Below are 12835 nucleotides of genomic sequence, written 5' to 3' on the forward strand. Positions count from 1 at the left end.
TGTTATGTGCTCTCTGGGACTGGCTTTGCTAATTGGTATTAAGTCTTTATGAGGAACCTGGAAGGCATTCCCCCTTCTGCCTGTAGTTTTATTTTGATATATTTTTCACCAAGAGTTCATTTACAGCCCATTAGAGCCAGGCTCGAGTATTTTATGAATGTAATACAGCAGCACACAAAGAGCACTTAATGCCTTAAGTCTTTAGAAGGCTTTTTAATTTTGTAACACAACTGAATTGTTTCACTACCAGATTTCTCATGCACCAAAGTGGGTAAGGCCTTGTGCAAACAGCTTTGCAGCATGTAAATAAAGCTTTCAGACTTGATCTGTGCGTGGTATAAAGCACCACCACTCTGCTCTTGTTGTTTTGCATCAGCAGCTGCTGAGTTTTCCACTTTGAAACCTTAGGGAGGTTTTATTAATAGGGTGGCAGGAGTTGTATGCAATAAACAGGATGTGATGTATTTTCAGTACATGCAAGCATATTGCTTTATTTATTTTCCTTCTGCCTGGCTTGACAGCACCTGAGCTAAGCTGTGGTGGAAGTACAGGGTGCAATGTTCACATGGCAATGCACCACAAGCCTGACCTAAGTGCACACAGCAATGAGAGCCTCTTGTGTCCTTCCAGCTGCTGACTGCTCTCCTCAGGGTCCTGTTTGGAAGGCAGACATAGCCCTGGCTCTGCATTTTGCAAAGCAGAAGCCCTTTGGAGCAGGTGGGAATGCAGCAGTGTGTGCAGAGCTGCTGCCCCATGATTGACACTCCTGATACACCGATCCCTGATAAGATATGCACACACTCAAAACCATTAACACAGCAAAGCCAGGACATGCTCCAAGTGTGGGACTTGTAAATCAGAAAGAACAAACTGTGCTGTGACCTACCAGAGCCTTAATGCTGCAGCTCCAGCCAACCCAGCCATGCTTGCACAGCTGCACCCCTTGTCAGCTTTCTGTTCAGTGATCCCTCCTTCTCTTCCCTGCTAAGTGCCTTCCAAGTTACCACTAGTAACTGAATATATTTACTGAATATAACCAAGGTCTCCAAGAGCCCCATGCACATTTGACATTTTTGTGCTGAACAGTAACATTTATGTAATTGAGGCATGTTTTTCCATTGCTGTGTTTTAAACACAGTAAATTCAGTCTGGTTTTAATGCTGGTTTTTTTTCCTGAAAGGTCTACCAGGTCTCTAACAGAAGCTTTATCACCAGCATGTCACTTGAGGAAAAGCAAAAGTAGTGATTTATACAGCCCCTTTAAAACTCCTGTATCATTAAATCCAATGTAGCTCAAATGTTTGAGAAGCATTGAGAGGAAAATATGTCTCTATTAAGGCTCCAAGACTCTTGTCTTTATGATTAGGTAAAAACAATTTAGTACTTCTGAGACCTCCCACACCATATTCTTCTGAGAAGAAAGGCAGGAAACAGTCTATCTGACATTCCCTGTTTGGGGAAAAATAGAAATACTTCAGAGTTCCTTTATCTATCATAAGCTAGCTAAGGAGAAATGATTGGGATTTTTTTGCTTTCTTGCCAGCTTTAATCCACTGATAAGCCAGTGCTTTCACCTGGGACTGACTTGCAAGGACAAATGAAAGTTGCAGATAATCATCCCTAGATAAGAGAAGGGGCATCATTAGCACCCAGCCATCCTGGCACAGTATCTGTGGAGCTGTGTATGAGGTAAAGAGGGACACAGCAGTGACTCCACTTGGACAAATGGCACATGTAATTCAGCACTGGCTATTGTAGCCACTAAGCAGCTTACAGAAATTTCCTCCAAATACTGTTATTCATCTGCCTATCTTGTGCTGTCATAAACACACGATACAGGGGGTTGTTGTAAGAGCTGGCTTTTCTTTTCCATCAAAGGGAAAGTTATATATTGAGATTTAATCAAATGGCCTGCACAGCAGATTGGCAGCAAGCCTTTTGGCCCCAACATTTGATTCTATACCTGTGAATAGACACCAGGATCCAATCTGAGGTTTACAGTCCAGGAAGGTCACTGCAGGACTCTGCCCCTATGAAGGTAGACATAGACATGTCCTATTTAACCTTGCACATAGAAGACTGCAATGCAAACACTGCAAGGCATTTCCAGGCTGCTGATGGATTCTATTTCCCTTTGTACTTTATCTCCTGGACAAAGCTGCACCTCCATCTCTCAGCTGTGACAGATGGGGGGTGATGTGTTCATGAATGGCCCGGGCTGGAGCTGTGAGCCCTGACACCAGCACTGGCTGTGACTCTGCAGAGCCACTGGTGGCTCCTCCAGTCACTCACCACACCATGGATCTGCAGGTTCACAGCTGGCTGGATGAATATTTCAAACAACTGGGGTTTTGCCAAGTCAGGACACATTCACAAACCGAGGGATCATCTCAGGACACAACCTGCCCCGGAAAAAGCCTGTTTCTAATTTGGCACTGCAGCTTGGAGCAAGAGGGTTCAGATCCCAGGACTGCCACAGCTGGAGTCTGTTTATGGAGGAGGTTTAAAACACAGCCTTAGCTAATCCCTGAATTTCCTACAGCAAAGCATAAAACACTGCTTGTTTATTCCCCCAGACAGGAATTTCACCAGCTCAGGATTGTAAGATCTGGTTACAGTTTGCCAGCCACACTCTCACAGCTCACAGGTGAGACAAGAAGAGAAGACCTAAGAGACCACCATGAAATGACCTCTCTAAGAAGCTCTCATTAGTCTCACTGTCTGAATTACAGAGTTAAACCTCCCTGCTCCCATGACTAATCCCATGGATTTGCACAGCAATTCAGATAAGATGCTACTTTCCTAGATGCTGTACAAACATGGAGCAAAAGGCTGCAGGGCATCACAGATGTCCTGGGACTGTGTTCCCACTTTCCTACGAGTCTCCCCAGGTACCCCACGGGGCCATTGCAAGGAGGGGCTGGCATGCACACTGTCACCCTCCAGAGGGATGATCCCAGAAAGGTTTGCCCAGAGAGATGCACTTCCTATCCTCAAAGTGCTCAAGGCCAGGCTGGATGGGGCTCTGAGCAACTTGGTCTAGTGGAAAGTTTCAGTCCCATGGCAGGGAGGTTGGAACTGAGTGATCTTTAGGGTCCCACCCAACCCTATCCTTTCTATGATCCCATCTGGGCAAAGGAGGTAAGTAATGCAAAGGAGACATATTCCACAGCTGACAATTGGGATGGGTATAAAAAGATGGTCCAAGAATGAGTTTATGCAGGAGTTCTGTGGTAAAACCAAAGCACTTGGCAACAAAGTAAGCAAGAAACAACAGGTGGAAGAAGTCTGGAGCCTGGGACTGGGCAGTTCTCTGCCTTACACTCCTGTGTGTTCTGGGACCTCAGATTTCCCCTGAAATCACTTCAGTCCATTAGAACACAGGGGAGCACATAAGCAGCTGTAACACACGTGACACATGACTGTACACCAAAACAGGAAAGCTGGAAGGGAAGAGTGAAAGATGCAAAATCCTTGTCCAGTTCAAACTGAAGTATCCTCAGAAAAAAAGGAAGGACTCTTGCACTGTAAAAGCCCAGCTCCAAAACTAATAGAACATCCAGTTTCCAATCCACAAGTTGTCAATTTTGGACAGACTGAGCAATCTGAGCTCACAGGTCTGCTTCCCTGGGTAACCATCTGCTGTGTGTGACTGTGGAGTGTGAGTGCCTAGAGCCTTGAAGAACAGCACCTTTAATCAAAACAGCAGAGTCAGGAGATGCTGAGCTCTCAGCTAGATGAAGAGGCACTGGGCTAAATTAAAGATTAATGTTAGAAATTGAAGCATAAATTAAGGTCTTTATTGGCTATATGGTGTTGAATTTGAAATTTAATTAATTTCTCATCACATGAAAGGGTCTTGAGCACTATCTCTGGGATTTTTAGTGTCTCCCACTAAAGGACAGTAGTTTTACATTATTTAAGTCAGCTAGGAGAAGCCTGGCTCCTCTCTAGTCTGGTTTACTGGCACTTCACAATGCAAATATTCATCCTGCACCAGCTGGGCCATGGAAACTTGAGGTGATATGGGAAGGAATGTTCTGACACTAATGCACTTCATTCCTGCCCATCAGCAATCACCCAGCCAAGCCTGACATCCTTCTCTACTGTACTGAAATCACTATTTCCTCACTCCCTAGCTGCTTCTTTTCCAATTTGATCTGCAAGAACCTGAACATATTTCTTTCCTGCCTGCTCCTTTATTAGTCATGTTATCCTACAGGTAAGCTTCCAGCATACTTGAAAATCTGCTCTGAAAGTCACTGGTGACACAATGTACAAGAACAACAGAAATCAAACCCATTAACACATTCATTTTTGCTGCTGCTTTGCTTACTGTCCCATGCCCAGCACTATTCCAGGCCAGAACTCCAAGGACCCCTTAGTGATTCCAGCAAAACCATTAGTGAGAACTTTCTCCTGGGAGAAAGGGAGATGTACAAACCACTCCAGACTAATTCTGAGGGCAGCACCACAGGTTAAATCAAGCTGGGTGGGAGGTGTCAGACCCACAAGCTTTTCCTTACCTCCCAGCCCAAGGAAACACAAATTTGAGCTTCAAGGGGGATAATGGGAATAAAGGGTAACACCAGCCACTCACAAGTGAAATGGCTAAATAATCCCCCCTATGAGAAGGAAACATAATTTCTGTATTGAGAGGATCAATTCAGTGATGCTCAAAAGAAAAATGTGGTGGATACCTCGTGAGCAGGGGGGACTGTGGAATGCTCTGCATGGAAAGCCAGGGAAAGACTCACTTGCACCACTTCAGTCTCAGAATTCTCTCACTCCGTCTCTTGCCAGCACAAACTGATCCAGGACATTTTCTCTACCCACAGAGCTGATCAAGCACATCCCTGTGCCAGCCTGCAAGCGTCAGCAGCCAGCTTGCAGCAGTGCCAGCACACACAGCTGCCATCCCTCCTCCCTCCCCCAGTGCTCCCAGCCAGCCCCCGGCACACGGAGCAGGCACAGGCTGGGATCTGTCCCGTGACTCTGAGCAGGAACATCCAGAGCTTTGATCTCATTCCCACTCTGCTCCTGACGTCGGAGGGCAAAGCCCATGCTGCAATTTCTGCAGCAAGGCTGAGCTGCCTGTCCCCAGCAGGTGTCAGACCCACTGCAAACCTCACTCAGAGCAGCCAGGACCAGCCCCATGACTGAGACCTGCTGCTCCAAGGCATGAGAAAGTCCCTCCTTCAGACAAACACTTGACAAAGATCATCTTCAGCTGCCCACCAGGAGCTCCCCATCAGGAGTGGTGAGAGCTGCTGAAATTTCTCCCCACTCAGCCTCAGCAGGAAACTTTCCTTTCAAGAAAATGGTGGTGAAGGAGCAGCAAGAGCAAAGATGAATCCAGGACTCAGGGATTGCCCCAAGCCAGGTGCAGGACCTGGCACTTGGCCTTGCTGAACCTCATGAGGTTCTCATGGTCCTGTTGTCACCTTGTCACCTGCACAGCTCCCTTGGGAGGCACAGCAGAACCAGCAGCCCAGGAGGCTCAGTGATTCCCCTCTGTGATCCATGGCACACACTGCAATGGTCTGGAATTCCAGTTTCCAGCAAGGAAAAGATGTTCCTGCCCTCTAAGGCAGAGCTCTGAAACCCAAGCACAGCAAGATCTTACAATGACATTTCACAACCAGCCTCCATAACATCCTCAAGGGCTGTTTTAGCACATGGACTGGGAAAATGATGTGGTGAGGCTCTTTGGCTGGAGCTGCCACAGCTACAGATGGACACCAGGAAAGAAACAGAGCAGGCAAAGAAAGGCAGAAGAGAAAGGAGGACACAAAGAGCACTGAGCTGAGAAGGTGGCACTCTGAAAACCAAAGTGGAACCTATGAAAAGGAATGGGACAGAAATAAGGAATTCTGAACCCTTTATTTACTATCCAAATACAATTTCCTGCCTTGATCACAAACCTCCTGATAACAATAGCCATCCAGCATGGTTTTCAGAAGGTACTTGGTTCTGGATGGATGTTGGGGGCTGCAGACACAACAAAACACAGAATTATGTTTTTCCTCATTCTGGTTATTCTCCTCAGGAGAGGAAGCAGCAGGAAGAAAAGGGCAGCTTGTGTTCACCCTTCAGAGGGAAGCTGGGGTGGGGGAAAAGGTCTTGTGATTTGTGTAGCTGTTCCTCAGTGATGTGAAGGCTGATCCCAGACCCCCAGGGGTCACATTAAGGGCAGCCTTCACCCCTCAGGATTGAGGGGCAGCGTGACAATTTTATTCAGGGCTTTGTAATTCTGCCACAAGCCAGGTGAGTAGACATCAGTCTCCTGCACACAAAGATTCTGTGATTTTTTTGTGGGGGGGAGAAAAAGCCAGGCCCATTGGTAGCCAAAGCCCAGTGCCCACAGGTGACATTATAGCAGGGTTCTTTATAGCATGAAATGATGTTCAGGGCTGTTCATGTAACTCTGCAGCTGTTGCTTGGTGTGCAAACAGCATCACTCAGTAATACTGAGGGAAGGGAAAACCTTTAGTTGTATGAAAAACCAACAAAACCTCCGAGTTTGACCCTGATGCCTTTGCCTGGCTGCTGAATGCCTCTCCTGCCCCAGTCCCCCTAAGGAAAATCCCCTTTTTACCCAACCTTGCAGCTTTTCTCATCCTGTTCTGCCCATGCTGGGTTGTGGGGCAGGGTGTCAGCAGAGTTGTGCTGCTGAGATTTCTTCCCACTCAGCATCTGCAGGAAACTCCTGTCAAGAAAACAGTGGTGAAGGCATAGCAAGAGCCAGGATGCTTTAGAAATACTGCCTCAACTGCCTCTTCTGAGCTTGGAAAAGTGCTTTGCAAGAGCATTAATTGAGGTGATGTAACACTAGTGTTGGCCTCAGCAGAATCAGCCTGCACAGTGCACAGGAGACAAATTAACCCAGTGCTTAAAGGACCACTTTTGCTCTTGAAAATCCTATAGTTTCTCTATATTTCTGACACCAGGATGAGGCTATCAATCAGATATATTCTACAATCCACATAGTGAACACATAGGCTGCTGAGGCTGTACTTTTGTAAATTGGTGCTTTGTAAAATGAAAATATGAAACAGTACAGTGAATAGCAAGGCAAAACAGGGTCCCTGCTGCTCACTGGAGCTAAAATAAGGTTTTTCTTGTCAGGTGTCACCCACACAGAAGCCCTGAGTCTACAGCACCCAAGACTGAACTGGTGACAGGCACTACAGGTGTTGAGTCAAGTGTGACAAAGAAAATGGTGTCACACACTGATATGAAGTGACCACAGAGCTGGACAGCAGCTGTTCAAGAAAACTGTTCTGTGCCTGTTAGAAAATGCTGATACTTCAAAAAACACTTATAAGGTGGGGCCATTGTGAAAACGGGTTCAGAATAGTCAAAATGTCAATTCTTTAAAAGGGAATGTTTTGAGAATTGGATTTAGAAACTTAAACCATTTTACTGCAATTTTTAATAAATGAAGCAGTAGAACAAAGCCCAAAGCTATCAAACAATCTAGACTTTGCTCATCAAAGACATGCTATTTTGATCTGTATTGGCAAGGAGGAAAAATTTCAATTTTAAAATTGAAAGATTCCATGGAAAAGGAAAAACATTTCATCCAGGTCTAATTTTAATAACACAGCATGCACTAGTAAACAGAATCAAATATAAAATGTAAACTAAAAACCAGCCTCTTCCTCATTTTGTAGATTTATCAGTCACAGCTTTCTTGTTATTTTTATGCTATTGGTAAAATAATAGTAAAAAAACCTAAGCATCTATATCTTCTCCTGAACTGATGAGAATTCAAATACCAAGTAGTTCATAAAGCAGTTTTTGAGGACTACATACAACTTTGACAGCCATATCCATTTACAGTTCTGTCAGCTGCTGCTCTGGGCTGAAAGAATTCAATGACCCAGCAGAGCTATGTTTAAATAACCTACAATAACAATTCTGCTGAGAAAAGCCTTGCACAGCCATATTCCTGCAGCTATTACTTACAGATGCTGCCTGAGCAGCCCTGCAAACTGTTCCTCTAGAAATAGGCCTGTGGGAGCCTGAAAAACATTGAGGGAAACAACAGTATGGAAAATTTCTGACTTCTGAGAAGGCAGGTGGATCTCTGAAATTACACAAACCAAGCAGAGGTTTCAGATGGTGAACAGAGTTTGGGAAAAAAGGAAAGGTTACCTGGTTCAGTAGGATGAGGGCAGGTCTTTGAGACTCAGAGGGAAGTGTAAGCTCCTGGGCTTAATAGAAAGAGTGAGGGAAGATAGAAGGAAAACAAAATGGTTTCAAGGCAGTGGGACAAAAGGCACAAACACACAGCAGTGAATGACTGGTGGTCCCCAGCTCCATGGCTGGCAATTTAACACCCTACCTACACACTGATGGATACAAATCCAAGCACAGCAGCAATCTCTAATCACAGAGAATATGGTGACTGCAAACAGAAAACTACTCCAAGAGCCAAGGTTGACTGCACCACAAAAAATAATCTGGGTTTCTAATTGAACCATCCATGTGGAAACACATTCCTTGTTCCTAAAACCTAATTTATAATTAATTCACATAATTCTTGATAAGTCTTAACCTAAACTGCTTTCAGATGTTTCCATGGCTGCAAGTTCCATCTCCAATCCAATGCCTTCAGCACAAGAACTGAAACTAAGGTAGGGATGAACCTGTATGTGGTGCTTACAGCCTGTCCATGTGGGCTGCAGTTAAGAAAGATGATCAGACTTCTAAACCAAAAGCTGTGCCCAAAGTATTAAAAGTACTGGTCAGAGCAGTATGATCCTTTCATACATGGGAGGGAGACTCCAGTATCTAAACTGAAAAGCATGATTTGACCTCTGGTGCTTCCCAGAGTTAACTGAGTTAACAAGGCCCTAGAGAAGTGACTGCTGTTATCAGATAGACATTCTTTGAGCATGCATCAATAACCAGAGATGCCTTGATGCTTCCAGCAGAGCACTGCAAGGTTCTAATGCCTTGGGTTTTAGCTTTCATATTTTTCAGAATCTCTGCTGCTTACTGTGTAACTCTGAAACTTCATATTAGGTGTTAGGAAGTTCTCTTCACAGGGTGGTTAGACAAAACAATTCCTTTCTAACTAGAGAATCAAGGATAACTGGTACCCAAAAAGCAAAAACAATGGTGAGGGAAAGGGGGTAAGCCAGGGGGCTGATACTTCAAAACCTGGGGATATGGTTGGACAATTGACCCCAATATGTAAATGAACCAAAACTCATAAAAGTGTAACATCTCATGACTGGGATCCATCTTGGATTTGATTTGGGTGTAGCCCCAGCTAGGCTCTTGCAATGCCCAGGATGTATCCTTTCAATAAATACCTATTTTATTCCTTTTGCTCTGTCTAGTCTCTGTTCCAGCTCAGCCTTTCCAGGCAACAGTTCAACTCTTTTTGCTAGGAGTTTTGGGGATGTCATGGACTGCAGCAATGAAAGCTGCCACCAGTCTTTGCAGGGTCCTGTCAAGTGCATTTCAAAGTCACAATTGTTAATTGTGTTAATCCTTTAAAAACGTCAGAGTTAAGACCTCAGAGTTTTATAGCAAGTGAAGCAAAAGTAAATCACTCTGGTGCTAGACCAAAGACCAGCAACAAGAAAACCTCCTAAAACCCTGGTGACCACCCCAAGGTTCATCCTGCATGGGGAACTCTGATTCCAATGGAGTTATTACTGAAGGGTAACAAGTCCCAGGGCACAGCAGTGGCTGCAGCTGAGTGAAGTTCCCAAGCTCTGACCAGGAGCCTGGGCTGCTCCCAGATCCCCAGGTCATCATGAGAGGAAGCTGATGGTTTGTGCTGCCAGAGCAACACAGGGTCACTCACTCAGAGGACAGCTGGGTTTCCCCTCCAGCTCGGCTGCTCTATCTCCCCATTTCCTGGCAAGGCTGACCTCCTTCTTAAAACTTGGCTGAGATTTACTCCTGAGAAGTTCTACAGAAGCACCAGTGGTTGCAATGAGCCTATCATTTTAATTTATCCACATAAAATAAGCACATACTTGAGTCCCTGTAGGAATTTTCATAAAGCACACTGATTTAACAGTAGCCTAATTACCAGATTCCTCAGCTTTTAAGGAGCTGTGAGAAGAGAATGCATCCTTCCTTGGACCAGCTGATGCAGTCAGAAAATTCAGGCAAGCTTTCAAGTACATGATCCTGCTATGTTTGTAGACTCACACAACTCAAATAACATACTTAAATACAGTTTTTTCACCCAGAGTGTCCTGGACACATCTTCATGCATAAATAGAGAGAGCTGGAAAAGATCAGCAATGTGGTACTCTGTTTCCATAAGCCAGTTCTCAGCTCTCAAACGTTTTTATCTTTCTTCAGAGAACACTTCCCCCCTTAACCCGCATCTAATCTCTGACTAAGCTCAGCACACAAGTGGTATTTAACAAACAGCTTCCATTAAGATACCCAGTCCACTTAATTTCTGGCTATTCCTTCTTTGTAAATAACCCTGAGCAATTGTTTCCCTTGCTGAACTGCACAAGAAATGTTTTCAATCACATGAGCCTCTGAGATCTCAAGTGCCATCAGAAGCAATGTTTGTTTTGACTGCAAGAAGAAACAAGTATGTACAAAAAAAAAAAAAAAATAAAAGAAAACTAAACAACGGAAGCTGGGTTAGGAAGAACAAGGGTAAATATTTGAGAAATGCTATCAGAAATCTGATTTCTCTCTCTTGTTAGAGCAGAATAATCAAGGAATATGCCAGGCTGTCCCATGCTCTTACTGGGCTGTCATTTTTTAAGCTGAATCTATCTGCAAATTACTGGTTTCAAGCAGAACCTAGAAGTCCCAGGTGAGATGACAGATGAGAATGGATATTGGCACTGCAATTGCTGATTGAAAAAGCTGATGTCTTTACACTGACAGGATGAACAAGAGACAAAGAGAACAGTTGCAGCATGATGATGTGATTGACCCCAGGTAACCCAGAGCAGCAGCACAGCTGGGAGCAGATACTTTGTGTCTTTGCCAAACCTTTTATTCTGCTTCCTTTTCAAATTTATCACTATTCCTTCTTTCCCCATGAGTCATCAACTGAAAGAGATTAGACAAATTCTTTAGCCACTGAAAAAAACCCTGGTAATCAGGTCCCTCCTTGAAGCAACAGTTTCATTTTCTGCACTGAATATCTAAGCATGTAATGCCAACACTTGCTCCAGGCTGTACTTCAGCCTTCCCTGCAAAGCCTGTTGTCCCTGTAATCCTCGATGACAACTCTAGTTTGCATGAAAGTCCAGTAGGAGCAAAGCTTTCATCACACCAAATACATAATTTGATGCTGTCACTGAATTGAAAGCTGCACAGATCATTAATCAGGCTCAGCACGGTGTAATCTGTGCTCTGAACACACTGAATGCTTATTTGAACCATGCAATTCCTCTAGCAGCAGTATTTTTTGATAACAAATCAGATGATGATGAATTTCCTCTGAAGTGGCAGGGCAAAGAACAAACCCTAGCCTTGCTAAGATGCAGTTTAGAGCAGGATTTTGATTGTTTACAAAAGCTGAGGAGATGCAGTGCCCTTAATGATTAAATATGCAGCAGAATTTGCTTATCCTAAATGGACAGGCCAGACTTGTAGATCCATAGCACTGACAGCCTTTCCAGACCTTCCCTAAGTAATGCCAGGAAAGAGCTAAGGACAGCAGTAGAGGAACTCCTCATGGTACATCAGCAAAGGCCCTCCCACCACTTACACTTTTCCCAGTCTTGGCTCTGCTCCAGGCCTGCCTCATTAACCACCAGCAGGTGACTCCAGCTTGTTAAGTGTCATCTTTCTGTGAGCACAGGATAATTACACAAGCCACTTCCCACTTCCTGGGACTACTTACATGACTGCTACCCATATGGAATGTTATGCACAAGGCCACTGATTCCATGAAGCAACCAGCCAAGGTTGCCAAGGGGCTGACAGAACCAGACAGGATCTCTACTGCTGTTTTCGGACACAAAGTGGTAACCAAGACAGAAAATGCAGCATGAAACAGTCACCTCAACAGCCTTGCAATCTGCCCCTCAAAAACGACCCTTACAAGCTGTGAGGTTGGTTTGAGTGCTAGTGCAACAGCTCCAGCCAGGTTCAGTGGCAGAGCTCACAGCACAGCAGGAGTGAAACTCCAGACCTGTCCTTTGCCCCCCTCCACCTAAGAATGAACACTAAGACTTGGGATTTGTAAATCAGTGAGGCCTGTCGTAACTGACTGCAGGCTATTTTCATGAAAACATTGATCAATATGAGCAACAGTGAACACTGCACTGGATGAGGATTCACAAACTTGGAAGGCTACAGACACACAGCTTTAACAAGGTCCATAGGGCAACTTTTGGCTGCCACAGCCTCAGCAGCATCCTGTTTGTACAAGCTGTCCTTCCTGTACTCAGTCCTCACACCAAACAGTGACCAAGTCTCTCTGGTAACCCCATTGCTCTCTCCACTTCTATGAACTCCACACTAGGACATCAATCCAAGTCCCTCCCAACCCTGCCACCACAGTCAAGTAGTTTCAAGACCTCTTCACATCTGTACAGGTCACAGTGACCTCACTGGCAAACCAAGACCAGAATTGACTACAGCCTTCCTGCTGTACATGCACATTTATTGCCCAAAGACTGAACTTCACTGCACGTTTTGAAGGCCTCACACAACAAAGTTTCACAAAGACAAATCAATGATCATTTTTCACCATTTAACTTCACAGCCTTTTTCTTGACAATTTAGGATGCCTTGCCCACCTCTTCCCAAGTCTTTTCTCTTTACTGTGGGAAAAATGTTGCTGCCCAATATGCCAAGAACTACTGAAATACAAACTTCCACC

Source organism: Oenanthe melanoleuca, unplaced genomic scaffold (genome assembly GCF_029582105.1).
Source record: "Oenanthe melanoleuca isolate GR-GAL-2019-014 unplaced genomic scaffold, OMel1.0 S033, whole genome shotgun sequence".
Classification (NCBI taxonomy): domain Eukaryota; kingdom Metazoa; phylum Chordata; class Aves; order Passeriformes; family Muscicapidae; genus Oenanthe; species Oenanthe melanoleuca.